General features: G+C 41.7%; 1 long non-coding RNA gene across 1 annotated transcript in view; it reads left to right on the top strand.

The window, feature by feature from the left end:
• Nucleotides 1-11,238, top strand: part of LOC126069593 (uncharacterized) — a 224,373-nt gene extending 213,135 nt beyond the window's left edge. The window contains exons 2-3 of the long non-coding RNA XR_007515978.1: nt 795-1,611; nt 11,204-11,238. This is a non-coding gene — a long non-coding RNA (uncharacterized LOC126069593). The remainder of the gene's footprint in view (nt 1-794; nt 1,612-11,203) is intronic.
• The last annotated feature ends 2,159 nt before the right edge of the window (nt 11,239-13,397 follow it).

The following is a 13,397-nucleotide window of genomic DNA, read 5'->3' as shown; positions in this document are numbered from 1 at the left end:
TACTCTTAACATAAAATGACAATCACAAAATGGAGGACAACCGCACAATACTGGGAATCATGCCCTAACCATGTTGACACATATTTTTGGGGGGACACAATTCAATGCATGACAGACAGCATGCTTGGTAAGATAGAGGGTCACCGAAAATAGAAAGACCCTTAACAAGATGGAGTGACACAGTGGCTGCAACAATGGGCTCAAGCATAACCAGGGTTGTGAGCATGGCACAGGACTGGGCAGTGCTCCATGCTCTTGTACATAGGGCCGCTATGAGTCTGAACCGACTGACAGCACCTAACAGCACCAACTAAGAAAGCAGCTTGGTTGCCCAGAGGGTGACTGCTATCTATTATAGGGATGCAGCTTTGAACTCCAGGAGGGTTTGGCAAAAGGACGGAAGCCTTGCGGAAAACCAAAATGGAAGCATTCCTATTTTGGGTGAAGGAGGAGTGCGTGCATATCTGGTATTTTATACATGGGCAATGTCGGACAGGATTTGGCTTCTAAGAACAATAGCTTCGGAAATCACTGTGAAATGTATGATTGAGTAATGAATGTAAGCTTGTGATTTTGGGGGAAAACTGATTTAGTTTACAGCATTGGAACATTTTAAGAGAACTTACGTTTCAGTCTATTTGTAAGTTTCATTTCTTAGATTTAACAGACTTATCAATCTAGCTGGTGTTGTAGAGAAAACCTTGAACACTGTTTCAAGTTAAAACAGAAAGGCTTATTAAGTTTTTTAAGCCGCTGCAGTTGGGGAGCTATGTAGCCATTGAAAATGGAGCCAGGTAGTCCTGGGGCAGTTTCGTTATCCAAGTATTCTCATGGGGTAAAAAGAGGTACCAAACCCTAGGGCGGGCAATGACAGGAAATCAGTGAAGATTGTAATAATCACAGCCTGGTGGGTTACTAGTTATTCATGGTATAGTCCCTGATTACAGAGAGTTCCATAGGATGCTTAGATCATGGTGCCAAGATGCTTACGTGTATTTTTTTTTATTAACTTTTATTGAGCTTCAAGTGAACGTTTACAAATCAAGTCAATCTCTCATATATAAGTTTATATACCTTTTACTCCGTACTCCCACTTGCTCTCCCCCTAATGAGTCAGCCCTTCCAGTCTCTCCTTTCGTGACAATTTGGCCAGCTTCCAGCTCTCTCTATCTTCTCATCCTCCCTCAAGACAGGAGATGCCAACACAGTCTCAAGTGTCCACCTGATATAATTAGCTCACTCTTCATCAGCATCTCTCTGCTACCCAGTGTCCAGTCCCTTTCATGTCTGATGAGTTGTCTTCGGGGATGGTTCCTGTCCTGTGCCAACAGAAGGTTTGGGGACCATGACCGCCGGGATTCCTCTAGTCTCAGTCAGACCATTAAGTCTGGTCTTTTTATGAGAATTTGGGGTCTGCATCCCACTGATCCCCTGCTCCCTCAGGGGTTCTGTATTGTGCTCCCTGACAGGGCAGTCATCGATTGTGGCCAGGCACCAACTAGTTCTTCTGGTCTCAGGATGATGTAGGTCTCTGGTTCATGTGGCCCTTTCTGTCTCTTGGGCTCTTAGTTGTCGTGTGACCTTGGTGTTCTTCATTCTCCTTTGCTCCAGGTGGGTTGAGACCAATTGATGCATCTTAGATGGCCGCTTGTTGGCATTTAAGACCCCAGACCCCACATTTCAAAGTGGGATGCAGAATGTTTTCATAATTGAATTATTTTGCCAATTGACTTAGAATTCCCCTTAAACCATGGTTCCCAAACCCCACCCTTGCTCCGCTGACCTTTGAAGCCTTCATTTTATCCCGGAAACTTCTTTGCTTTTGGTCCAGTCGAATTGAGCTGACCTTCCATGTATTGAGTGTTGTCCTTTCCTTCACCTAAAGCAGTTCTTATCTGCTAATTAATCAGTAAAAAAAAACCTCTCCCTCCCTCCCTCCTTCCCTCCCCCCCTCGTAACCACAAAAGTATGTGTTCTTCTCAGTTTATACTATTTCTCAAGATCTTATAATAGTGGTCTTATACAATATTTGTCCTTTTGCCTCTGACTCATTTCGCTCTGCATAATGCCTTCCAGGTTCCTCCATGTTATGAAATGTTTCACAGATTCGTCACTGTTCTTTATCGATGCGTAGTATTCCATTGTGTGAATATACCACAATTTATTTACCCATTCATCCGTTGATGTACACCTTGGTTGCTTCCAACTTTTTGCTATTGTAAACAGAGCTGCAATAAACATGGGTGTGCATATATCTGTTTGTGTGAAGGCTCTTGTGTCTCTAGGGTATATTCTGAGGAGTGGGATTTCTGGGTTGTATGGTAGTTCTATTTCTAACTCTTTAAGATAACGCCAGATAGATTTCCAAAGTGGTTGTACCATTTTACATTCCCACCAGCAGTGTATAAGAGTTCCAATCTCTCCGCAGCCTCTCCAACATTTATTATTTGGTGTTTTTTGGATTATTGCCAGCCTTGTTGGAGTGAGATGGAATCTCATCGTAGTTTTAATTTGCATTTCTCTAATGGCTAATGATCGAGAGCATTTTCTCATGTATCTGTTAGCTGCCTGAATATCTTCTTTAGCGAAGTGTGTGTTCATATCCTTTGCCCACTTCTTGATTGGGTTGTTTGTCTTTTTGTGGTTGAGTTTTGACAGAATCCTATAGATTTTAGAGATCAGGCGCTGGTCGGAGATGTCATAGCTGAAAATTCTTTCCCAATCTGTAGGTTGTCTTTTTACTCTTTTGGTGAAGTCTTTAGATGAGCGTAGGTGTTTGATTTTTAGGAGCTCCCAGTTATCTGGTTTCTCTTTGTCACTTTTGGTAATGTTTTGTATTCTGTTTATGCCTTGTATTAGGGCTCCTAAGGTTTTCCCTGTTTTTTCTTCCATGATCTTTATCGTTTTAGTCTTTATGTTTAGGTCTTTGAACCACTTGGAGTTAGTTTTTGTGCATGGTGTGAGGTATGGGTCCTGTTTCATTTTTTTGCAAATGGATATCCAGTTATGCCAGCACCATTTGTTAAAAAGACTATCATTTCCCCAATTGACTGACACTGGTCCTTTGTCAAATATCAGCTGCTCATACATGGATGGATTTATATCTGGGTTCTCAATTCTGTTCCATTGGTCTATGTGCCTGTTGTTGTACCAGTACCAGGCTGTTTTGGCTACTGTAGCTGTATAATAGGTTCTGAAATCAGGTAGAGTGAGGCCCCCCACTTTCTTCTTCTTTTTCAGTAATGCTTTGCTTGTCCGGGGGTTCTTTCCCTTCCATATGAAATTAGTGATTTGTTTCTCTGTCCCCTTAAAATATGACATTGGTATTTGGATTGGAAGTGCGTTATATGTATAGATGGCTTTTGGTAGAATAGACATTTTTACTATGTTAAGTCTTCCTATCCATGAGCAAGCTATGTTTTTCCACTTAAGTAAGTATGTCCTTTTGAATTTCTTGTAGCAGAGTTTTATAGTTTTCTTTGTATAGGTCTTTTACATCCTTGGTAAGATTTATTCGTAAGTATTTTATCTTCTTGAGGGCTACTGTGAATGGTATTGATTTGGTGATTTCCTCTTCGATGTTCTTTTTGTTGATGTAGAGGAATCCAAGTGATTTTTGTATGTTTATCTTATAACCTGAGACTCTGCCAAACTCTTCTATTAGTTTCAGTAGTTTCCTGGAGGATTCCTTAGGGTTTTCTGTGTATAGGATCATGTCGTCTGCAAATAGAGATAATTTTACTTCCTCCTTGCCAATCCGGATGCCCTTTATTTCTTTTTCTCGCCTAATTGCCCTGGCTAGGACTTCTAGCGCAATGTTGAATAAGAGCGGTGATAAAGGGCATCCTTGTCTGGTTTCCGTTCTCAAGGGAAATGCTTTCAGGTTCTCTCCATTTAGAGTGATGTTGGCTGTTGGCTTTGCATAGATGCCCTTTATTATGTTGAGGAATTTTCCTTCAATTCCTATTTTGGTGAGCGTTTTTATCATAAATGGGTGTTGGACTTTGTCAAATGCCTTTTCTGCATCAATTGATAAGATCATGTGGTTTTTGTCTTTTGTTTTATTTATGTGGTGGATTACATTAATGGTTTTTCTGATATTAAACCAGCCTTGCATACCTGGTATAAATCCCACTTGATCGTGGTGAATTATTTTTTTGATATGTTGTTGAATTCTCTTGGCTAGAATTTTGTTGAGGATTTCTGCATCTATGTTCATGAGGGATATAGGTCTGTAATTTTCTTTTTTTGTAATGTCTTTACCTGGTTTTGGTATCAGGGAGATGGTGGCTTCATAGAATGAGTTGGGTGGTATTCCGTCATTTTCTATGCTTTGGAATACCTTTAGTAGTAGTGGTGTTAACTCTTCTCTGAAAGTTTGGTAGAACTCTGCAGTGAAGCCGTCCGGGTCAGGGCTTTTTTTTGTTGGGAGTTTTTTGATTACCGTTTCAATCTCTTTTTTTGTTATGGGTCTATTTAGTTGTTCTACTTCTGAATGTGTTAGTTTAGGTAGGTAGTGTTTTTCCAGGAATTCATCCATTTCTTCTAGGTTTGCAAATTTGTTAGAGTACAATTTTTCGTAATAATCTGATATGATTCTTTTAATTTCAGTTGGGTCTGTTGTGATGTGGCCCTTCTCGTTTCTTTTTCGGGTTATTTGTTTCCTTTCCTGTATTTCTTTAGTCAGTCTAGCCAATGGTTTATCAATTTTGTTAATTTTTTCAAAGAACCAGCTTTTGGCTTTGTTAATTCTTTCAATTGTTTTTCTGTTCTCTAATTCATTTAGTTCAGCTCTAATTTTTATTATTTGTTTTCTTCTGGTTCGTGATGAATTCTTTTGTTGCTCCCTTTCTATTTGTTCAAGTTGTAGGGACAGTTCTCTGATTTTGGCTCTTTCTTCTTTTTGTATGTGTGCATTTATCGATATAAATTGGCCTCTGAGCACTGCTTTTGCTGTGTCCCAGAGGTTTTGATAGGAAGTATTTTCATTCTCCTTGCATTCCGTGAATTTCCTTATTCCCTCCTTGATGTCTTCTATAACCCAGTCTTTTTTCAGGAGGGTATTGTTCAGTTTCCAAGTTTTTGATTTCTTTTCCCTGGTTTTTCTGTTATTGATTTCTAGTTTTATTGCCTTGTGGTCTGAGAAGATGCTTTGTAATATTTCAATGTTTTGGATTCTGCAAAGGTTTGTTTTATAACCTAATATGTGGTCTATTCTAAAGAATGTTCCATGTGCGCTAGAAAAAAAAGTATACTTTGCAGCAGTTGGGTGGAGAGTTCTGTATAAGTCAATGAGGTCAAGTTGGTTGATTGTTGTAATTAGGTCTTCCGTGTCTCTATTAAGCTTCTTACTGGATGTCCTGTCCTTCTCTGAAAGTGGTGTGTTGAAGTCTCCTACTATAATTGTGGAGATGTCTATCTCACTTTTCAGTTCTGTTAAAATTTGATTTATGTATCTTGCAGCCCTGTCATTGGGTGCATAAATATTTAATATGGTTATGTCTTCCTGATCAATTGTCCCTTTTATCATTATGTAGTGTCCTTCTTTATCCTTTGTGGTGGATTTAAGTCTAAAGTCTATTTTGTCAGAAATTAATATTGCTACTCCTCTTCTTTTTTGCTTATTGTTTGCTTGATATATTTTTTTCCATCTTTTGAGTTTAGTTTGTTTGTGTCTCTAAGTCTAAGGTGTGTCTCTTGTAGGCAGCATATAGACGAATCGTGTTTCTTTATCCAGTCCGAGACTCTCTGTCTCTTTATTGGTGCATTTAGTCCATTTACATTCAGCGTAATTATAGATAAATAAGTGTTTAGTGTTGTCATTTTGATGCCTTTTTATGTGTGTTGTTGACAATTTCATTTTTCCACATACTTTTTTTGTGCTGAGACTTTTTTCTTAGTAAATTGTGAGATCCTCATTTTCGTAGTGTTTGACTTTATGTTTGTTGAGTCGTTACATTTTTCTTGGCTTTTATCTTGAGTTATGGGGTTGTTATACCTCTTTGTGGTTATCTTAATATTTACCCCTATTTCTCTAAGTAAAAACCTAACTTGTATTGTTCTATATCGCCTTGTATCACTCTCCATATGGCAGTTCTATGCCACCTGTATTTAGTCCCTCTTTTCGATTATTGTGATCTTTTACATATTGACTTCAATGATTCCCTGTTATGAGCATTTTTTTTAATTAATCTTAATTTGTTTTTGTGATTTCCCTATTTGAGTTGATATCAGGATGTTCTGTTTTGTGACCTTGTGTTGTGCTGGTATCTGATAGTATTGGTTTTCTGACCAAACAATATCCTTTAGTATTTCTTGTAGCTTTGGTTTGGTTTTTGCAAATTCTCTAAACTTGTGTTTATCTGTAAATATCTTAATTTCGCCTTCATATTTCAGAGAGAGTTTTGCTGGATATATGATCCTTGGCTGGCAGTTTTTCTCCTTCAGTGCTCTGTATATGTCGTCCCATTCCCTTCTTGCCTGCATGGTTTCTGCTGAGTAGTCTGAACTTATTCTTATTGATTCTCCCTTGAAGGAGACCTTTCTTTTCTCCCTGGCTGCTTTTAAAATTTTCTCTTTATCTTTGGTTTTGGCAAGTTTGATGATAATATGTCTCGGTGTTTTTCTTTTTGGATCAATCTTAAATGGGGTTCGATGAGCATCTTGGATAGATATCCTTTCGTCTTTCATGATGTCAGGGAAGTTTTCTGCCCGCAGATCTTCAACTATTTTCTCTGTGTTTTCTGTCCTCCCTCCCTGTTCTGGGACTCCAATCACACGCAAGTTATCCTTCTTGATAGAGTCCCACATGATTCTTAGGGTTTCTTCATTTTTTTTTAATTCTTTTATCTGATTTTTTTTCAGCTATGTTGGTGTTAATTCCCTGGTCCTCCAGATTTCCCAGTCTGCATTCTAATTGCTCGAGTCTGCTCCTCTGACTTCCTATTGCATTGTCTAATTCTGTAATTTTATTGTTAGTCTTTTGGATTTCTACATGCTGTCTCTCTATGGATTCTTGCAACTTATTAATTTTTCCACTATGTTCTTGAATAATCTTTTTGAGTTCTTCAACTGTTTTATCAGTGTGTTCCTTGGCTTTTTCTGCAGTTTGCCTTATTTTGTTTCTGATGTCTTGAAGCATTCTGTAAATTAGTTTTTTATATTCTGTATCTGATAATTCCAGGATTGTATCTTCATTTGGGAAAGATTTTGATTCTTTTGTTTGGGGGGTTGTAGAAGCTGTCATGGTCTGCTTCTTTATGTGGTTTGATATTGACTGCAGTCTCAAAGCCATGACTGGGAAACTTGTTTTTCCAGAAAATCCGCTAAAAAAAAATACAGTCAGATCCCTATCAGAGCTGCCTTTGGATTATAACTGCCCCCTTGTTCCCTGTAAGGATGAAAGTCCGAGATTTGGATCATATATGCTTGGCTGGAGGTGGTTCTGTGTTTTTAGTCCAATTAGGGATGGATTTTTGGTCCCTGGGTTTTTTGTGGTTCCTTCTCTCAGGCCGGAAGAATGGGTTAGGAAAAGACCAAAAAAAAAAAGAAAGGGGGGGGGAGCAAAGCCGCCACGGAGCCGGAGCCGTTCTCCCTCTGTCTCAGGAAATTCCAATGTTAATGAAGCCGCCTGGGAAGGGTGGGGGAGAGTTCAGAGAGATAGGAGAGTAGCACCTCGGAATATAGCCAAAGTTGCTTGTCTTGCTTGGAATGACTATTTTATCTGAGATTCCCGAGGGGCGTGTCGCCTACGTGTGCTGGCTGTGTGGAGATTGCCCTCGGGGGTCTGGCCCGCTGAAGCCGCGGTCAGATCCTCCGCTGCCAGTCCAAAGCCCAGCGTCAAGGTTCCCCTGCTGGGATGCTGCACTCCCGGCTCCAAAATCAGTCGCTGCCTCCCGGGGACTTCTCGTCCCGCCAGCCGCGTCGCCGCGCCGGCTCCGCGGACTGGCTGGGCCCCCTCCCGGGGTTAGTTCAGGGGAGTAGGGCTGCGCCCCTTGTTTGCGCCATCACAAGATTTTTGAGTTCAGCTCCCTGGGCCCAGAAGCCTGGCGCCAAGGTTACCTGACTGGGATGCTGGCTCCAGGCTCCGAAAACAGTGGCTGCTTCCCCGTATTTGTTTGTTTTTGGCCTCTAAATCTGTGTTTGTTCTTCAGGGTTCGTAGATTGTTATGTATGTGATCAATTCACTTGTTTTTCCGAGTCTTTGTTGCAAGAGGGATCCGAGGTAGCGTCTACCTAGTCCTCCATCTTGGCCCCGCCTCCCTGGATTTTCGCTTACATGTATTTTTGTCTGTCTTGCAAAACTATCTCGTTGACAACAGCACCGAGACAGCACTCTTCCTCAGAACATTTATTTTCAAGGGTGTAGATAGTCACTTGGTTAAGACTGTCTTGGGGAATATGGTTTCACGTCCTGGTTTTGACCACTGAAGAAAACCACTGTGACTCTAATAGTACCCAGCAAGTTCTCTCCTTTCTCAAAATGGGTGATTGAGAGCTTGCCATAACTAACCCCATGAAGAATTTAGAAGTTCTTTCCCTTCCCCTGCCTGCCTCCTCCTTCCCATGCCTTTGCTATTGACTTTGTTTTGACCTAATGCCAATGACTTTGTTCTTTGTTTGATGTGATGCAAATAATTTCTTTTGTTCTGCCCAGACCACCTGTGACTCACAAGTCCTCACAGGGAAATGAGAGGCCAGTGTCTGACTTGTATACCTGTTTAGCCTGATAAAGAGAAGTCCAGCATGTATCTCTTTAGTCTGATAAAGAGATTCTTGTCACTATCTGGTAATGAAGAACTCCTCGTGCCAGGGGACCTGTAAGCTACAAAGACACTTCTAACCTTTGTAAAAATTCCATATAGGCTCTAATGAAAAATCGCTTTTTGGGATGCCATAGAGACGGCCTGTGTTGCTGTCAGGATTCCGGGGATGTACACATCTCCTGGATAAACTTTCTCATTCTTCCTGACTTGGAGTATGTTTCCTTGGCTCGACTGCTTCGGGGCACAGACCCTAGTCAGGCAACAACAGGTTTTCCTCGAAAAACCTATCTGTTAGTCTAGAAATCCCGATTAAAATTACATAGCCTGGTCAGCCTGTTTCATTGACTTCGGGGCCCTGGTTGTGCAGTGGATAAGCCTTTGGCTGGTAAGCAAAAGGTTGGGAGTTCAAGTGCACCAGGTGCTCCTTGGAAACCCTATGGGGCAGTTCTACTCTGTAGTATAGGGTGTTGTAGGGTAAGAAACACCACAAGGTTTAGTAAAGCAAAAAAGAAACTTCCATTGGGCATATAATCCAAAAGGTAGAAGTTGGAACTGGTTAACCATGCTGCCAGTCACCTCTGCCCGAGTTCCAGGAAATATTATAGAATAGGCAAGCCATGGTATTTTCAGTCACATCATATGCATGTGAAAGCTGGACAATGAATAGCGAAGAGGGTAGAAGGGTTGACGCCTTTGAATTGTGCTGTTGGGGAAGAATATTGAATATACCATGGACTGCCAAAAGAACCAACAAATCTGTCTTGGAAGAAGTGCGGCCAGAATGCTCCTTAGAGGCAAGGATGGCGAGACCGGGTCTTACATATTTTGGACATGTTGTCAGGAAGGATCAGTCCCTGGAGAAGGACATCTTGCTTGGCAAAGAGTACAGGGTCAACGGAAAAGAGGAAGACCCTCAACAAGGTGGATTGACACAGTGGCTGCAACAGTGAGCTCAAGCATAACAGGGATTGTAAGGATGGCGCAGGACCCGGCAGTGTTCCCTTCTGTTGTGCACAGGGTCGGTATGAGTCGGAAGCGACTGGACGGCACCTAACAACAACGACAACAGGCAAGAACGGGTAAACAGACAAGCATGCCGCCACAGCCATGTCTGCCCAAGTCCGAGGAACATTACAGAGTCATTAGTATATATCAACATTAGAAATGGGCAAATCCATTGAAAGCATCACCTTTTCACAGATTGGCTAGAAACTGAGATCTTGTTACCAATTGCTAATCGGACACAAAGTGTCCTTGCCTTTTCTGGGGTAGGAGTACTCACGAAAGACAAACTTTATCTTCAGCAAGCTTTATTTTGCTTGACTCAAGCAAAAGGAGTCTGTGGGGATCTGAGCCTCTCCAAAGGACTGACTGGAAAAGGGAAGCAAGGGAAGGGCTTATATGGGTTCCCTGGAGACAACAGAGTAATGAATATTTAGTGGGCTTCTTTCAAGGGGCGGGTCCTTCTCAGAATGGGGGTGTATGTTAATTAGGTTACCCTGGCATCTGCAGTCTAACATGAAACCAGCTGCTATTCAAGATGGAGTCCTCTGGGCAGCCCTTGGCATCACTTCTTATGGGATATAGCACAAGCGCACTTGATCTTCAGGACTACACTGCCATCTTCGGAGGGCTGAGGAAGGTCAAACAGCAGTTACACTCTCTTCCTCTGCTCATGCTGAGCCTGCAAAGGAGAAGGGGACTAGAAAAACACTAAGAAAAGGAGATAGTAATTCCTGGACTGCCCCAATCCTATCTCTTGTTGACAGGGTGGGTTCCTGTTTACCGAACTTCTAGAGGGGAATCTTTTTTTTATCTTTTTTTGTTTTTTATTAACTTTTATTAAGCTTCAAGTGAACGTTTACAAATCCAATCAGTCTGTCACATATAAGTTTACATACATCTTACTCCGTACTCCCACCTGCTCTTCCCCTATTGAGTCAGCCCTTTCAGTCTCTCCTTTCGTGACAATTTTGCCAGCTTCCCTCTCTCTCTATCCTCCCATCCCCCCTCCAGACAAGAGCTACCAACACACTCTCAAGTGTCCCCCTGATATAATTAGCTCACTCTTCATCAGCATCTCTCTCCCACCCGCTGACCAGTCCCTTTCATGTCTGATGAGTTGTCTTCGGGGATGGTTCCTGTCCTGGGCCGACAGAAGGTCTGCGGAGCATGGCCGCCGGGATTCCTCTAGTCTTAGTCAGACCATTAAGTCTGGTCTTTTTATGAGAATTTGGGGTCTGCATCCCACTGATCTCCTGGTCTCTCAGGAGTTCTCTGTTGTGCTCCCTGTCAGGGCAGTCATCGATTGTGGCCGGGCGCCAACTAGTTCTTCTGGTCTCAGGATGATGTAGGTCTCTGGTTCATGTGGCCCTTTCTGTCTCCTGGGCTCCTAGTTGTCTTGTGACCTTGGTGTTCTTCATTCTCCTTTGCTCCAGGTGAGTTGAGACCAATTGATGCATCTTAGATGGCCGCTTGTTAGCCTTTAAGACCCCAGACGCCACATTTCAAAGTGGGATGCAGAATGTTTTCATAATTGAATTATTTTGCCAATTGACATAGAAGTCTAGAGGGGAATCTTTTAAAAGGTCTTTTGTTCTGCCAGCACAGTTAACCCTATCTGTTTAAATCCTATGTTTTGAATTGTCTTTCTTAAGACTATTTGGTACAGGTTTCAGTGAGGACAGTCAGGAGGGTCTTCATTGGTCCAAGAAAGTTTCTATGCACTAAATGCTAACAGAAAAAGATAAGAGTGGAAAGTCTCCTGTGTTCTGTTTGACTGGTTTCTGTGAAAAGTTCCCTAAAAGATAGCCTCCAAGATTATCTTAGTGATTCTCTTTCTACCTCAGGGCCCAGTTGATGTGAGTTCAGCTCCAGCTGGGTCACAATGTCTATGCTCAAGGACAGGGAATAATGATTCCAATATTATTTCCTAAATCAAGGGTGGCTTAGAGTCAGAATCAACTCAGAGATGGCAACGGGTTTGGTTCGATTTGGTTTTCACTGAGTGTACTGAAAGTTGTCTTTTCCTGAGACACCAGGAAGGTGTTTGTAAATCAAGATTATTGAAGACACTAAAATGAGAAGTGAGTGTAGCACTCCAAGAGATTGAAATGGACTTTAAAATGGATGGCGGTGTTTCATCAACTTGATTTGCAAAGGGGGTCAAGTACTTTCCACAAGCCCCTTAAAAGTGGTTGCTATGATTTGCTAGACTTCAAATAGGATAATAAGCCTTGTAGCCTGAACCTAAAAAGTTTAAGGCATTTGAACTTGTAAGTTAAATAAATCGAAGATCAAATTGTAAAACAATGAATGTCTTTGGTAGACACATGCACACATGCACACCCAGGCGCAGAGCCCACTTACGAGGGTTATAATGGACACTTTGAAGGGCTGTTGTTGTCATTTTTGTTAGGTGCTGTCGAGCCAGTTCCAACTCATAGTGACCCAAGCACAAGGGAACAAAACACTGCCTGGTCTGTGTTGAGCCCATTGTTGCAGCCACTGTGTCAATGAATCTCTTTGAGGGTCTTCCTCTTTTTCTCACTGATCCTGTACTTTACCAAGCACGATGTCCTTCTCCAGAGGCTGATCCCTCCTGAGGACATATTCAAAGTCTGTGAGAGGTAGTCTTGCCATCCTTGCTTCTAAGGAGCATTCTGATTGTACTTCTTCCAAGACAGACTGGTTCCTTCTTTTGGCAGTTCATGGTATAGTCAATATTCTTCTCCAACATCAGGTTTCAAAGGCCTGCATTCTTCTGTGGTCTTCCTTATTCATTGTCCAGCTTTTACATGCATATGAGGTGATTGAAACAGAATGGCTTGAGTCAGGCACACCTTAGTCCTCAAGGTGACCCCTTTGCTTTTCAATACTTTAAAGAGGTCTTTTCCAGATTTACCCAATGCAATAGGTCTTTTGACTTCTTGACTGCTGCTTCTGTAAGGGAGCAGGGGAGAGCTTACACTGGAGAAGAAGAAGAGAGAAGGGGTGGTGTGATTTCTCCATAAAAGGGTCCCTAGGTAGTTAAACTTTAAGCCAAGGAAAGGATAATTTGATAAAGTCCCTGACTTGATAAGGCCACTAACTTGGTAATTAAACCTTAAGCTAAGGAAATAGTCTTTATTGGGTCCCTGTCTTGGCTGTTAAACATTAACAGGGACAGATAAGAGACAAGAAGGGTATAAAACCCTAAGAAAACAACTCTCGGGGCTCTAAGATTCTCTCTATATCCGAGTAGCCCGCTGGACGCTCGCTAGTCAAGTGTACTTTTGTTGCTGACCCTCTGTTAGATAATAAACCTCTGCTCCCTTGACACTATTTGTCTCCGTGTTTGAATTCTTTCCTACACTGAAGACAAGAACCCAGGCTATTCTCCGGTTACACTTCCAGGGGCCTTGATTGGGGATCCAAGTAAGATGAAATCCTTGAAGAGCTCAATCTTTTCTCCCATTATCATGATGTTGCTTATTGGTCCAGTTGTGAGGATTTTTGTTTTCTTTATGTTGAGGTGCAATCCATACTGAAGGCTGTAGTCTTTGATCTTCATCAGTGAGTGCTTCAAGTCTTCTTCACTTACAGCAAGCAAGGACTGTATAATGTCTAAATAACTGCCTCCACACACACACA

This window comes from Elephas maximus, chromosome X, assembly GCF_024166365.1.
Source record: "Elephas maximus indicus isolate mEleMax1 chromosome X, mEleMax1 primary haplotype, whole genome shotgun sequence".
NCBI lineage: Eukaryota > Metazoa > Chordata > Mammalia > Proboscidea > Elephantidae > Elephas > Elephas maximus.
The sequence above is the reverse complement of the archived record's forward strand: the minus strand, read 5'-3'. Positions and strand labels throughout refer to the sequence as shown.